The 16,056-nt window shown below is 36.7% G+C and overlaps 2 protein-coding genes across 5 annotated transcripts in view; one reads left to right on the forward strand and one right to left on the reverse strand.

The window, feature by feature from the left end:
- Positions 1–16,056, reverse strand: part of LOC136846017 (glycine receptor subunit beta-like) — a 38,162-nt gene that overhangs the window by 9,340 nt on the left and 12,766 nt on the right. The window contains exon 1 of one of the 2 annotated variants that reach the window (XM_067116638.1): positions 307–1,192. The exons of the other annotated variant lie outside the window; for it this stretch is intronic. The gene's annotated coding sequence lies outside the window, so the exon portion shown is untranslated. Of the gene's footprint in view, positions 1–306; positions 1,193–16,056 lie in introns of those variants that run through there. 2 annotated transcript variants of the gene reach the window in all.
- The window catches only part of LOC136846015 (nitric oxide synthase, salivary gland-like), a 110,008-nt gene continuing 102,391 nt past the window's right edge, over positions 8,440–16,056 (forward strand). Inside the window, exons 1-2 of one of the 3 annotated variants that reach the window (XM_067116634.1) lie at positions 8,440–8,684; positions 8,945–9,403. The gene's annotated coding sequence lies outside the window, so the exon portion shown is untranslated. The remainder of the gene's footprint in view (positions 8,685–8,944; positions 9,404–16,056) is intronic. The other 2 variants (XM_067116633.1, XM_067116635.1) reach the window with 2 other exon arrangements.

The following is a 16,056-nucleotide window of genomic DNA, read 5'->3' on the forward strand; positions in this document are numbered from 1 at the left end:
AATAATAATAATAATAATAATAATAATAATAATAATAATGGCCTATGACGGCGATTGTAAGATGAAGGTTTGAAAGAAAACGAGTCATCGCGAGCGTCAGGGGAATAGGTTGAGGGACTCATTAAACTGTAATACCCCCATCACCTCCGTCGGAGAGTCGAGCAGGAGTCAGATGAAGGCTCAAAAGCGCAATTCTTTACAATTACGTCTTATTAAGGGTCTCCCCGAGGTTATTATTGGAAGAGCAAGTCCTCCGAAGCTGCTGGGGAACAAGGGCGAGGGCAGAGCGTTATAACGACCACTTACCACGACGACGACGGTCTTCTTCTCTAACCGCTGCTGTCTCGAGCTCCGAAGTCTTCGATAAATACGAGTTACATAAAGGTTTTATCGTGGCTAGGACTCGCTTGGATTTGAATCGCGGTTTGAGCTACCCAAGGTTGTTTTACCAATTTTATTGAATGTCACCAGATTTTTATCTTTGGTAATGATGATATTAAATCTTACGAAAATAATTCCATCTAACAACACTTAGATAAACATAATCACACTAACAGCATTATCCAGTGGGTTCCATCACAGCCACGAGTAACAGTGCGTGGTTGACGGGGAAATTAAACTCGAGTGATGCAGTTTGGTTTGCCAAAATTTTGCCATTCTTTCATATTACTATGGTTTGTCCGGTCTATGAAGATTTGCGTCTATGAGTCGTTCATGGGAAGGCTAGACCACCACTGCCCTCCTGCCTACTTTGAGATGTATCACCATTCTTCACAAAACTTTCATGTTGCATGACAGAGTATTAATTGACAGCACCCATTTAAGGCTTCTTATTACAGTTCTCCCACTAGAATTACCTTGTTGTTTGCCTTATATGAATGTTAATGTTATCAGTTAAAGCACACAAACAAATCTGGCCCTGAGTAGGGAACAGGAAGTTTCGGCTTTGTAGCAGAAACTACGTGGTCTACCATCTTTGAGATGCACTTTACTGGGACACAAGTGAAACTGGTCGACCTTACACTTTCCCAAGTGCCGACCTCCATATTTCTTGTAAGATTATAAGTTTGTACCAGAACCTGCATACTTTAATTACTTTTCAAATCCTGTTTTGAATGTCCTATGACCATAAAGCCACAATAGCAACGAAGTTCTGATTTCTGATCTTTTTACACACATGGCAAGCACGTATAAAAGGGAAACATACACTGTACAGAAAGAAGTCGTAGATGTTTATTTGGTTTTTAGAAGTCTTTCAAGGATTACGGAGTGAACCATGAAAGGCATATAAAGGCGCGTCTAATAGATCGGGGTACATAGAAAGTTTTGGAAATATGCCTCTTTATTGCTCCAGCCGCTAATGGGAAGAAGCTGTTGGAACTTCAGTATTTCCAAATTAACTTCCCACAGCTTCATAAAACTTAAATGGTGTAAGACTACCCAGTTGATGATTCACTAACAATCTTTCCGTTCCTTAAAGAAATGTACTTCTCCAAAATTCTCATGACAGATTCATCTCTGAGATAACCTCCATGCTTTAGAAGAGCCGCTGTGATGACGGTAGTCTTACTTTCATAAGAACAGAGTCAGATGTGTGTGGTATCCTAAGGTCCTTCTCTAGTCCGTGCTTGAAGAAAATCAGCAAAAGGCTGGATAAAAGTTGATCTCGACCATTGAGCTACCGACCTGCTATTGACGTATTGAGCAGGGAGGAATGATTTACTGACGCCAGGTTTGAACGTAAAAAATTCAATCCCGTTGCCATCAGATTTTCATAAAGTGATTTATCTAGATAGCTTCTTTGCCAGAAAGTGAATGACCTTTCCATGATTTAATTTAAGCACGCTAAGGCACTGAATTTCTTCTTTCCAAACTACCCATTGAAGCATTCGTAGGTTTAGGCCTACTTTAAACAAATGAAAGCTGATCGGCTAAGAATTTCAAGCTTCATGCAAACATTTCAGGTAGATGAATGCCGTAAACTAACAGTGTTACGTAAACCTAAGGCCTCATGAAATTAGATTGACACTGGAATACATATATTTCAGCTAACAAAACTACTCCAGCACTGTGAGGACTGGTGAGTTTGGGAAAAAGGTAGGCGAGCAAGGTACTACTTCTAGGGTTGTTTTTGCAATAATCTACACAAACCTAGGTTGTGCTTTGGGAGGTTAGAGAAAGATTAGTTCCCTTTTAGCTGTCCACCTTCTCTAACTATTCCCGCTTCAAATTTTCCCTATCATTTGAGAACAATCCCTTCTTGCCACCTCTGTGAGAGTCTTCAGCATCCTTCCTAACGAAAAATAATCCTACATGAATGAGTATACGGTCTTAGAGAGAGAGAGAGAGGCTTACATTTTGTCAGAGACACTTATTTTCTGAAGAGGCGTGCCTTCAATTATTCACAGCCCTTCATTCAATTTACTTGTGAGTAAGGATTCTACTGTGAAATGTGCAGTCCTCCAAAGGCTGTTGTTGCCTGTGAAACTTTTTAATTGAAATTCTCAGCTGTTGCTCAGTTCCATCAAAATCATTGTTTCGCCAATACACGATGTATAATCACACGTCCTTGATGACCCGTCCTTGCCTTGAAATATCTCTCTCTCTCTCTCTCTCTCTCTGTGTGTGTGTGTGTGTGTGTGTGTGTGTGTGTGTGAAGTCTTGCAATTTCAGTTTCAAGAAAGAAATGTTACCAAAGCTTTGAATGAACAACATACTGAGTATTTTCCATTAACATTTTCATGAAGCCATTGAATATTCCCCACCATCCCACCCTCTCTCTCTCTCTCTCTCTCTCTCTCTCTTGGCAACCCTGAAACGTGTGTCAGACATAAACAAATGCAGGCATTTCCCACCTTTAAAGTTCAGTCCAATGATGAAGCGCTCCTCTGTCTTCGCTGACATCTTTTGGAAGGGAAAGGAATCGCTGAAATGTGTTTTTAAGTCGGGGACGATGGTCTTTCTGTGGTCGATCGCTTTTGGAAAAATGCCAAAGGGTACTGTCATCACTCGACTGTATTACGGGCAGGAAAAGAGGAAAAACTTCGTTTGTTATATCGTACAGATATATCTCTTGCAGTTCTTGCAACTATAGGCCTAATGTCGTCGGATTTTTGTGTTATTATAACAATAATGTTGAGACCTAGAATGACGATAACATTGTCATCAGTAGTAACAATAACTACAACATCCAGCTGTGATGTAACAGTTCTGTAGTATTTTAAGTTGGAGAGCATTTGCGAAGTTATTATTAAAAAGAATTGCAGTTTAATGGGAAACTTGTGACGAGTTTTCTTTCAACCAACACGTGTCATCACCATCCTGTGGTAATTGATAACACCTCCTTGAAAATAATTCCAATCCCAAGGCTACTTGCCTTCTTCGCGTAAACAGAGACCCCGCAAAGGAAATGTTAATATAGAGCTACGTTGTGCTTGTCGCGTTCATTCTTTGGACTCCAAGAGCCAAACTCAGAAATCCATTTTCAGCATTTCAAGGGGTTTCAAAATCTTGTTAGCAAATTAGAATTGACAGGCGGGTGCGTTAAAATCCAGGGCATCTTGCAGGTGTGTTTCGCCGACCTAATGACTTAAAAAAAAACTATACCTTACTTTTACAATATTAAGATTTATTGTGCTCTGTGTCTGTTGTATATCATATCTTTGTATCAATTGTAAATGCTCAAAAAAAAAAAAAAGAAGCGCCCTCCGCTTCACGCTTTGTAAACATTGACCGGTGTCTCACTGAATCCATCCCTTTCTTATATCCCATGACATCCCTGTAATTAAGTATCATCACACTTTCTACACCTTTCAAGGTGTCCAAAAGCTGTCATCTTGAGTACGTAGATAAACCAGTAAACAGAACAAGAGCTGAAGATCATGGTGAAACTGCAATTGCATAAGCCAAAATCATTTAGTAAAAGCAAATTCCTACTCTGCACAACTTTCGCTTCTCCGGCTCTGTACAGTATTGTGAGAAGGTACAAAGTACGATGAGGGGCGTGTTGGACGACATAACTTACGAGTGCACCATAAGCAGTAATGCTTAATGACTGCTGTTCAATCTGTTCATCACAGTTTGCACCTTTGCATATTACTACAGAGTCGGAGTAACGCATGCCTTACGTAGTAGGAATTTGCTTTCGTGAACAGGAATCACGAATTGAGGGAATGTAGTAAACGTCTTATATCGTGTCGTGTGCTCTTCGTGTATCGGTTTACTTAACAAAAGAAAGATACTCGGCCTACATTTTATGTTAGAAATTCAAAAGGAATTCCAGTTAACTATTCTTTAGTCTCATTTAACTCAGACTGTTGTATTGTTGATTTAGGCTATTGTTCATAATGTAAAAACAAAATTTTATTTCACTAAACAGCATGCATTGTACGGATGAGTGATATAGGTCTATACAATTTGGTTCTCTTAGTCTCAGAAAATAATGATTTTTAAACTAAAACAAGTAAGCAATGTGCCAAAGTTTCTTCGGCGCAATCGAGTTTTCTTTACAGCCACTACAGCGTATAATTAAGGTCACCGAGAATAGATCTATCTTTCGGTGATCTCGTATAATGCTGTATGAGCCGCGGCCCGTGAAACTTTAACCACTTCCCGGTGGTGGCCTATTCTATATTGTTGCCAGAAGTACGATTATGGCTAACTTTAACCTTAAAAAAAAAAATAGAAACTACAGAGGTCAGAGGGTTGCAATTTGGTATGTTTGATGATTGGAGGGTGGATGATCAACATACCTCTAGCCTCAGTAGTTTTTAAGATCTGAGGGCGGACAGAAAAAGTGCGGACAGAATAAAGTGCGGACGGACAGACAAAGCCGGCATAATAGTTTTCTTTTATAGAAAACTAAGAAGACATTGCATTAACACATTTTGTGTGGCTCTGTTGGGTTTCTTTATGTCATATGATATATCATTGCTTTCAAAATGTGTTATTGATATAAATATACCGGGCATCATTAACACAATGCCTAAGACGGTACAGCATTACAGTTTGCTTACCTCGCGTATTCACGAATATACCTATGTTTGCAGCGCCATAGGTCTGTCATTGCTTTCGTATTTATGCTTCTATGGTTTTAATTGAAGGTATTCATGTCATGGTTTTTGTGCATTTATCCTTCCATCCACTTAAAGGACTGTAATACATCCCAATCTCTCATACTCAATGACCAGGAGAGTCAAACAGCTGAATCTTGGTCTTATCCAATTCAAGCTATTGTGGCATCGTTAGCGTCTTTTGAGTTTCCCCTCTCATTTTCATCGTCCAAGGTTTTTCATTTCCATCTGTTCCTCCCAAGATGCCCCTCCAAAGCTGAGAAAGAAGAAGAAAAAGAAAAAGTAGAAGAAGAAGTGCGAATGTCTTGAGAAAGTCATCAGTGGTGGCCAGCCTCGCGGAAACTTATTGGTCGGCATTCAGAGGCAATGACACGCCAGTAGGAAATGAACTTCCTTCGCGATAAGTCGGACGAAATGAGGGTAAAGAACTATGGCTCAAAGTGGGACGAGAGAAGAAGTATGAGGGAATTGTGGGAAAGTAAGTAGGGGTTTATGCTGTGGCCACGGTTTCTGCCTGTGGTGTCAACGTATCGAGTGCTTTTGATCACTAGCCCTCTGAGGCGGATGTCTCCCTCAGATCCGTTTGATATTCTCCGTCTTTGTATCGCGTGATTAACATGAAAGGGTCCATTGGTAATCATGCAGGGCAAACTCAACGCCAAATGCATCGACTCTTCTATTTTATTTTTCTTATTTGCTTAAACGAGGGCAGGCTAACGCACAGGCGCCCAATAATAAATTCACTTTTATCTGGTTTAATTGCTCTGACTTTGCAGCCTGAACCAATTCCAGAATTTTAGATTCAGAGAAGGGAAACGAAAAAACTTGCGTGCCACATTTAAACATCAAAACGTCATTTCTGAAAAATCAGAAAGGTTTTACATCACACGTTAGAAGTTTTATGGCAACAAAAAGAACATATTACACTGTAAAAGGTTAATGAGCATACTAAAATTTTTCATTTTGCTACTGAGACGTTGTATGATGATGAAATACATTGCTGTGTTATTATTAGCATATCTATATATGTGTGTAAGTGTGTGTGTGTGTGTGTGTGTGTATGTATGTATGTATGTATGTATGTATAAAATTTAATGATTGGTTATAATGACTAAAACTCGTTACCTGCCAATGTTGAATAAACTGTTTTATATATATATATATATATATATATATATATATATATATATATATATATATATATATATATATATATATATATATATATATATTATTATTATTAGTCCAAGGTTTTCTGATATTTGACTAATTACCGTCCTTAGATGCAAAAAATCTTGGAACGCAAAAAGAGGAAATTAAGCCTAATTCACCGCATCGCTTTAAGCTTGTAAAGAAAAAACTACTAGGATTTAACTCTGTTCTCTTAATTGGCGTTTGGCACTCTCGCAAATTAAGAGGAATGAAGGGATTCCAACAGACTGGGTCAGACTTAAGGATTTCGGAGGCATGAGAGAGAGAGAGAGAGAGAGAGAGAGAGAGAGAGAGAGAGAGAGAGAGATCTGAACTTTGGTCTATATTAATTGCAGTGGTGTTATTGGATTCCTCTGAACACTGGAGGAATGTCAATATTCTAATTTATATTTTGAGCTATTTGTAGAATATCGCTAAGCTGAATTTTTGTCATAAAATCTTGTATTGTTTCTCAAAAGCAACGGTCAGTTGGACTGTTACTTAATACCTGTGCTCGCTCAAGCCCGAAGAAAACGAGGAATGAGGAAAAATAAGAGAGAACGATGGTGCACAACCACGAATGAAGGGATAGATATGCTTCTTGAAGAATTCCAGAGGAAGGCAGTAGAATGAGAAACTCGGTCACTGAACCGTTTAAACTTAAGGATTACCGATTTAGGTTACAAAGATTACTTGACACCCTCCATGTTCACAGCAAGAATGAAATTTCCTGCATGTCAGTGTCAGTCCTGAATCACTTAACCTACAGAGCTTACAACAGTGTTGTGTTCGAGGTTTAGGATGAGTCGAGCCTGATCTCTTCATTTTGGGTCATTTCCAGCGACAGGTCAGGAGAGGACTACACCATATATCGATATCTGATTGTATTTATAAGAGGGTTAAGCATCTGGCCACTACCTACGTCGTAAAATGAGCAAAGGCTCTGAATCTTGCAACAGACCTTAACAGTTTGGGCAGAGCCCCACCGGACTATGGCGCCCGTGTCCCGATAAATAATAGACTGTAAACTAAACTAGAGTAACATATTATAGGCTTAGAGTTACCAAAAAAGTCCACCGATAATAATAAATAAATATATATATATATATATATATATATATATATATATATATATATATATATATGTGTGTGTGTGTGTGTGTGTGTGTGTGTGTGTGTGTGTGTATGTGTGTGTAGAAAAAATAGCTAACCATAATTACAATAACGCCAGTGTTTACTATTAACTAGATTATTCAGTTAAAAATTGTAGACCCAATGGAATTTTTTGTTGAATGAAAATTAAACGGTCATTTCAGGGTTATTGGTAAATTTTAAGTTAACTTTCGAGGAGTTCTCTAAGATATTTTGCTACGGAATAATCATCAGAAGTGTAGTGCTGATACTATCACTATCTTGATTGCTGGTACAAAAATTTTTTTTTTTTTTTTCAATTTACGTGCCTGAAGGAAACGAAAACGACAGAAGTATTAGGTCGCATGCTCGTGCTTGTGCATGTCGTACCTGGACAATTGCAATGTATTGTCACTCTTTTGTTCGACTTGTTTCGGTCCATGTTATTTTTCTTTCAATTCCAAGTCCGTGTGAAAGTGTTTTGTTCCAGGCGTTTTTTCTTCGTTCACTGCACAGCTTCAACCCTCCTGTCCATATTATGTGTGTGTGTCTCTCTCTCCCCAATAGCAGACGAAAAAATATACGCAGTGGCAAACATGCAAGACAATTTCTCTGCAATAGTAGAAATTGAAACATTTATATACTGTATATATATATATATATATATATATATATATATATATATATATATATATATATATATATATAATGTGTGTGTAAATCATATATTTTATAGATTACGACTGAAACCTAGTCTAAGATGAATAAATCGTTCATTGTAAGCTACATTGAAATACAAGCAGAAAAACTTAACGAAGAAATTGTCGGCGCAAGCCGACGAATGTATACCTGCACACAAATCCAAACTAGAGATTCCAGTTTTGTTTTTATGGAGTATCATTATGTGATGACGTAAAAGATATCTAGATAGTTTCTGACCTCAAACACAATTAAAAGAACATGCGACTAAAAATAACCAAGACAGCAAAGTTGTTTGTAGTGGAAACATATATTTGAAGATTCCAACAATTTGGTACATTGCCAAGATTTTGTGCCTGTGATGTAAACATCAGTCCATGCTGCCAGGTAAGTGTTACAATTGCTTGCCATTTGCAGTTTTATAGTTTCGCGTATTTCTCAGTTCACGGTGTGTGCTGCATGTTTTTGTTCTCAGTTTTACATGTCTAAAATAAGTAGAAAAGTGAGTAACACGTTGGTGTGAAAAAATACAAAGATCATCCAAGTTAATGAGCGCAAGTACCAAGAAACAGTTACTGTTTGTCAATTCCAGTGTGGTGAGGGAAAATTCACTATAATTTTCAATATAAAATAATAAAATGTCTCTGAACACTTTTTGAGGAGATTCACCATATCCGAGATATTAATGATTATCTAATCGGCATGAAATCTTTTAAAGTTCGAAAATGAGGTGTAATGTTTCTCGGAAAGCAGTAATGTTTTTCAGAAAACTAGTTCCCCATCGAATGATTTTGAATTTTGAAGGTTTTTGATAACTGGCAAAATTGTGGGTGTTTCCTCATCATAAGAAGTGGTCTCGCTTTAAATATGAAAAATATTGCATTTTACTTTTAATTTTGGTACTTTATTAGTTCTTCTGGACATTCACCGTAAATTGGGTACAAGCAAGTAAGCCAAGTGGCCTAACTTAACTTTTGTTAGGCTAACTGAATCGGTAACAAGGTAGCCTGGCTTGGCTAGCCTAAACAAGTTTGGCGAATCACGCAATTATATATAGACTATAGCCTGCTTTAGTGCTGTACTGCAGATAAATTTGATATGCTGTTTAAAATGGTCAAATTAGAGTAAATCTCAGACATCCTGATGCAGGCTTCTTTAAATTGGTTTATTAAGCTGGGACTAATAGGCCCATGGCCTGTTGCTCACAGAAACTTGCAACTTACCCACTGTCCAGCTAGGACTATAACACGCCAACATCTGACGAAGATAATAACAATTGAATGAACCAATTTATGGCTACTGTTGAGAGGGTAAGTGTTTAAAAAAAAAAAAAAACATAAGTTATAGTATGCATAGAGCAGAATAGTTGTGCATAGGCCTAAGCTACACCGTTCTTTTTACACAATGACCCCTTTTTGGCGTGTTGGGGGTGAAGACAAAATCAAGGGAGTGATAGCTTAGGATGTATTTAGTCGAAATGTGACATTGTTTTTCTTCAGAATGGCGTGTGCAACTCCCCGGCAATTCAGCATGGATAGGCGTAATCAGAATCAGTAATTTATTGAAGCTAGTAGTAATGTTTAATTTCAGTTAAAGAAGGATGTAGGCCAAGCCTAATTTTAATGGATGCACGGATTGGTGTCTGTCGTCTAGCAATGGAAAGTTTTTCTACTTGATGCAATTATGTGATCTGTTGATTTCTTATTTCTGAATAGAAACACATGATTCCCTGCAGTTCATCTTGTGGCTTGCCCATTTTTTAATGTTGTTGGAGCAAAGTATTTTACTCGTTTAGCCATACCTTTACCCTTATCCTTCAAATAATGAAGGGTCCCCTTGGTTGGTGTAAAATAGATATGGGCCAATTTATTGCAAAAGTTTGGTAGATGATAGATAATAGCTTTAAATATAAATTTGTCATGGGTAAAATCCCAGCATATGAGGTAGGGATAAAATGGATCATGGGTTGTATATCCCCACTCTTAACCTAACCTAGCTTAACCTAATGTAACCTAGATTAGAATATAGTGGTCTGTTGTTGTCAGAGTAGGTTGTTGGTACACGTAGGACCTTTATTTTATCAAGTCATCTTGCTGTAATCCATCCCAACCTTACCTTAGTTGAAGTACAGTTTACCTGAATTATAAATTCTTACCTAACCTAACATAGCCTACCTCTCTCTCTCTCTCTCTCTCTCTCTCTCTCTCTCTCTCTCTCTCTATATATATATATATATATATATATATATATATCTATATATATATATATATATATATATATATATATATATATATATATATATATATATATATATATATATATATATATATATATATATATATAGCCTATATGTGTGTGTATGCATGTATGTTTGTGTGTGTGGAAATGAACACATGGGAACATCAATAAATTGTTTGTAAACTTCTTATATCCTCAAAGTAGTACCTTCGTACAGTTTACCATTCATATACACCATACCAAATTTCATAAAAGCCCTTGCAAGTTTATATATATCATTTATTTATTTTGGATAAACTGTATAATGTAATTGATAGTACAGAAAATAATAATTTGATTATTAAAAATAACAGCAAATATTAAAAACGATTCAGTCATATGGTTAATCCTGAAGTCGGTAAATTAATGCCTATCTACTTTTGATTTCAATTCTCTATATATATATTACATTGCAGCATGATCTTGTAGATGCATTACTGCCTTATATACACTGAATATAATGACTCAGATTTAAAAGTATACACTAAAAATAATAAGATTACTATTAAAAAAGTTAAAATTTTGTAATAGCAAGTATTGTATCCGAATTGATAATACTGTACCTATAGAATTTATGGGCAAAATAGTTAACTTTATTGGTGCCAGTTATAGCCATACCATTGGCAACATATATTTACATAATTATGTACCAAGAATCTTACATAGTCATTCCTTAGGAGACAGGTTTGGATATAAAACTACATTTAGGTTTATAGATGGTCTAATATCATCGAACAACAGAGATATGTTATTTGCTGTTAATTCAGTACTGTATATCCTAGAATACTTGAAGTTTTTGTTATTAATAATAACCTTATAAAATAGAGTACTGTACTTCTTTGAAAGTAATATTAAAATTATTATCTAACAAATCTTTAACTAAGTTTATGATTAAAGAAGATATTTTGATTTTGAAATACTGTACTAGGATTTCCTGTTTTATAATTTAACAAGCTACTTCATGGGGCCTAAGGGGTCAGAAGCTCGCAGTTTTCAAGAATTACAAGTATTTGCTTGGAATGTGCAGATTTATTTTTAAAAGTAAACTTTTTGTAAATAAACTAATTGATAGAGAATTTACCACATGGTTTCTTAAAACTTACGTATAAATTTGAATTTAAGAAGGCTACTATCATCCATAAGTAAAGTTTTATTTTTAAAGGTGCTAACCTTCACTTCAAATCCGAGTTTGACATTTTAGAGAAATTTACAGCTCCCACAGTTCTTTGAAAGTTATATTGTATCCTTCATAAAATGGGAATTCACTGGCAGCTTATTAGGTAATATATGTTATGTTGAGTGTTTTTCCTTTTTTATTTTATATTTTGTAGTTCGTGAGATATATGCAGTACGTGGCTTTTAGTGTAAGGAAGGAGGTCAAGGCAACAGGCACCTTTCCAATCCCCTTCAGACCTATATGGTAATACGATACGCTGTGAGCTTACATACTACCTCATCCCCAGGCCCATATGATTCCCCCAATTCAATCCCCAACAGTAATCGCTGTTACCTTAGGATTATGCATCCTGTGTAACTGACCCTCTCTTCCTTCCTGGCTCCTATCTTAGCTTTTTTGTTATTCTTTTAGAACGATTAATTGTCTATTCTAAACATCTGTGGGAAGCTGATGTCATGATTGACCTTTGATCTGTACGATTATATGCGTTGGTAAGTAAACGTTAGAATAATAGTAATTTGAAAATATGTAAGAAAATGAGCGTTCTCTCTCTCTCTCTCTCTCTCTCTCTCTCTCTCTCTCTCTCTCTCTCTCTCTCTCTCTCTCTCTCTCTCTCTCTCGTAATACCAATATCGTGTGAGTGAGTGCTGAGAAAGGGGTCTCCCAAAGGTGAAAGGGGTCGCTAAAAAGAGAAAGGGGTTCCCCGAGATTTTTGGGTATGTGGAGCATTTTACCTCTTATCGATCTCTGACATTTTCAGTATTTTCTCTGAATGGTACTGAGCTCAGTTAGGCTACTGTAAGATATAGCCTACTTAACTTTTAGGCTACTGTGTTATGCATTTTTTTTTCAAAAGTTGAATTTCTGACGAGATAGAAGCACCACTTGGAAAATCTTTCCAGGTAAATCTCATGTTCAGAACCGTTGTGTAAAAGGAGTATAAAAATTATAATAATATTGTAAATAATAATTAGTTATTTTTGAGCCATGCTCAGTTTTTCCTTTTGGAGGGTACAGCCTTTTGTTGTCTCAGCATGTGTTTAGGGATTGGGTTACTATTCCCACGTTCAATATATATATATATATATATATATATATATATATATATATATATATATATATATATATATATATATATATATGTATATGTATATGTAGGGACTGTGAAATTCAGGCACTCATGTCTTTCCTCTGCTTTATTTTCCATAAATCTCTGCTCATCACCAGCCTCCCTTCTTATAGGCTAGTTCCCATTCACTAGGTCTGAGCCTTCCAACTCTTCTTGTGTCCACAGGAGCCCAGCTAATACCATCATGTACTGTTCTCCCAGGGGCTGTGCTAAGGACATGTTCAAGGTATCTCCATCCCTTTCAGGATTATCTCATCTACATATGGAAGTAATTTCCCTCATGGTATCTTGTCTAAATTTATCTGATATTCTCCTTAAGATTTATTCTGAAACCGACTAAATCTACTTGCAATAGTTTCGTTGCTATGTCATGATCCATGTCTGTAGCAAAATAGATCGTACGGGAGTTATGTATAATCTTACTTTAATGTTGTAATGCCAGTCTCTTTGTTTAATTTGCTTATTGGAATTTTTCATACATTTCCAATTCAAATATCATTTTCCCTAAATATTTGATTCAACCTCATCAACCCAGTTTCATTTAATGTTATATCACCTTTTTGTCTTACTATTTTCTCGTTTCTTCTGTTTTTTCAAGATTTACTTGAGTCCCATCTCTCTAGATATACGATGTATTGTATTAAAGCAAGCTGTTAAAATATTGTAGTGTTTTGCGGACCAAAACAGCATCTTGCTCTATTTTAGAAGGGAAAGTTTATGGAGGTAAATTTACATGAAAGGCTTCCAAGCAGCTCCTAGAAGGTCAAACTCCTAAAAAGGCAAGCTTCTAGAGGAGCAGAATTCTAGTGGAGCAGACTTCTAGTGGAGCAAACATTTAGAAGTAAGCACGTAGAATAACAAACTATATAGGCTATATAAGAGTAGGTTTCCAGGAGAGTAATCGTCTAGTACAGCAGGCTTCTAAACGAGTAAGGTTCTTTCGGAGTAAACCTCTATAAGTGTAAGCTAATGGAAAAGCGATCTTCTAGAAGAGGCAGCTGCCTTCCAAGTGATAAGTACCGTAAATTGGACGAAAGTGTCGACAGTCATCTGAGGAGGAATCCTAAATCGAATAATGTTCCTTAGTTGAAGTCTCGACCATCTGAGCCGTTCGTCTTTGACGTTTGCCTTTGCATTTTGCTATTCAGTTCTTCTCTTCCTTTAACTTGTTTTTTTTTTCTTCATACTTTTTCACTTATACACGTTCCATTCTGAAGAAGGTTGCTTATCAAGGTAATGTCCGTTTTGGCTTCTTTCATTTGACGCACTTACATTTTGAACAGTGACAAAATATTTCATAGTTCCTCAAATTAGTTCCTTCTGATACTAGCCTATTTGAGGTAAATGTTTTGTCCGTCATATTCATATTGCACGAATGTAGTAGATCGCCGTCGTACAGACTATGTTCGCCTGTTCCAAAAAATGCCTTATTCGGTTTTGGTTTGAATTTTTGAAAATACTCCGTTAAAACAAACTTAAAACAAATTGTGCACTTGTGTGAAGACTCTACCTGAGAAAATATTTCAAAACACTCATTTCATTCTCCTTATGGTCACATTTTTATGTGCTTTGGCATGCAAGTACTTTTATTTTTACAAAGAGGATCCCATTATTACTACTATTATTAATGTCTGTCACCTGTCTTGAATGTTATGAGGAAGATCCGTCCATTCGTGGAAAAGACATCCGTCAGCTGTTTCTCAGCTTTTGATCTCTTATAATTAAGCTGCGGTCATTGTTTTTATTTGTGTTTATTTTAAATTACTGATGAATTATAAATGTAGCTTTTTGTACTGTTTATTCGCGTTTCATCTTTCGTGTCAAAGGTCAGGGTCACACGTTTTCTGTTATTTAAATGCTTCATAACCAGCTACATAATAGTACTCCTTCCACGTGTATAAATTTTAATGTTAATGTCCTTAACGATTAAGTTGATAAGTTCGATCTTTAAAATCTAAGGAAAGAGAATATTTATTAAGCATTCACAGTAGTGTGAGCTGGGAAATGGTAGTGAACTTATTTAATTGCTAGTGACTGGTCTTGGCAGAGATATGTTTTGTACTGGGTGGCATTTTTTTTCAGGTGCTAACGTCATTAGGATAGGCAACGAGATTTCCTTTTGCTATGGCAGGCACAAAGGTTGAAAGTTTTTAAGAATGTGAAAGAACAAACCAGGATGCCTTCTTTTTCATTTAATGGTTGGATAATAAGCACAATTAATCAATCATACTGATACTTTTCCTGGTTATATGTCCTGTTTGTTTCCAGTCAGTTCCCTCTTGACCAGGTACTTTTGAAAAATCAGCTGTTTTGCCATCCTCAGTTGTTCTTATTGCTAGCAGAATCTGTATATGTAACATCTCCCACCATGAAGTGAGATTTTATCACCGCCATAGAACAACTGGGAAGAGTGCGTTCAGGCTGAGGTGTTGGAAAGGAGAGGTAGAGGGGGTGCAAGAAGTGTGTAAAACGGTGTAACTTACACACACACACACACACACACACACACACACACACACACACACACACACACACACACACACACACACACACACACTCCATAAACAGTGTTGTTCGATGGAGTAAAATCTGACACTGATCATTTTACTTTGCAAATCTCTTCACGCACTTGTCTTCCATTTCCGGCATCCAATCGCTTTCAGACTTTTTAAGGCGTCTTTTTAGTGCACAGTGTTTCCAGGTCATGTCTTTTCTTCCAAGTTGTTTAGGTTTTATATTATATTTTCTCACGTTCTCTTAGTCCAGAGATTCACGTAGCTTTATAGATGCTCCTGCCACACTCCATTCATTACTCTTCGTACTTCATGATTTACTCAGTTACCGTATTTTTTCTCGACTGTCCAATCATTAAAATTCCATTTTTCTTATCGGTTTGTTCATGTTTTCCTCTTTCCACCACCATCTTCCCTATTGCGCAGATTCCCTTCCTTCGTTCAGCAAGTTCAGTTTGTTAATTGCTGAAAACGTTGTCAAAGTTCTGAAGTGAAAGCAGGTCTCTATTCCTGCTTCTGACTCTTGTCTTGTTATGTGGTGTTCGAAGGACAGTACGCATAGGGAAGCGATATCAGAAGAGAGAGAGAGAGAGAGAGAGAGAGAGAGAGAGAGAGAGAGAGAGAGAGAGAGAGAGAGAGAGAGAGAGAGAATATGATTGATGGTGTTGAGCTCCACGTCAGAAGCAAATTTGTTTACATGGTCTTGGTCGTCTCCTTTAATGAGTTTCTTTTATTTGACACCTTTGTCAATAAAGCCTGGAAACAGAAGATGCATGGACCCGCCGTAACTCATTACGGTGAAGAAATAGTTAATTGGACACAAGGACATTTGTCCGCCTTATCGTATTTTCGTCAGCGTTTTAATAT

This window comes from Macrobrachium rosenbergii, chromosome 14 (genome assembly GCF_040412425.1).
Source record: "Macrobrachium rosenbergii isolate ZJJX-2024 chromosome 14, ASM4041242v1, whole genome shotgun sequence".
In the NCBI taxonomy this organism is placed as follows: Eukaryota; Metazoa; Arthropoda; class Malacostraca; order Decapoda; family Palaemonidae; genus Macrobrachium; species Macrobrachium rosenbergii.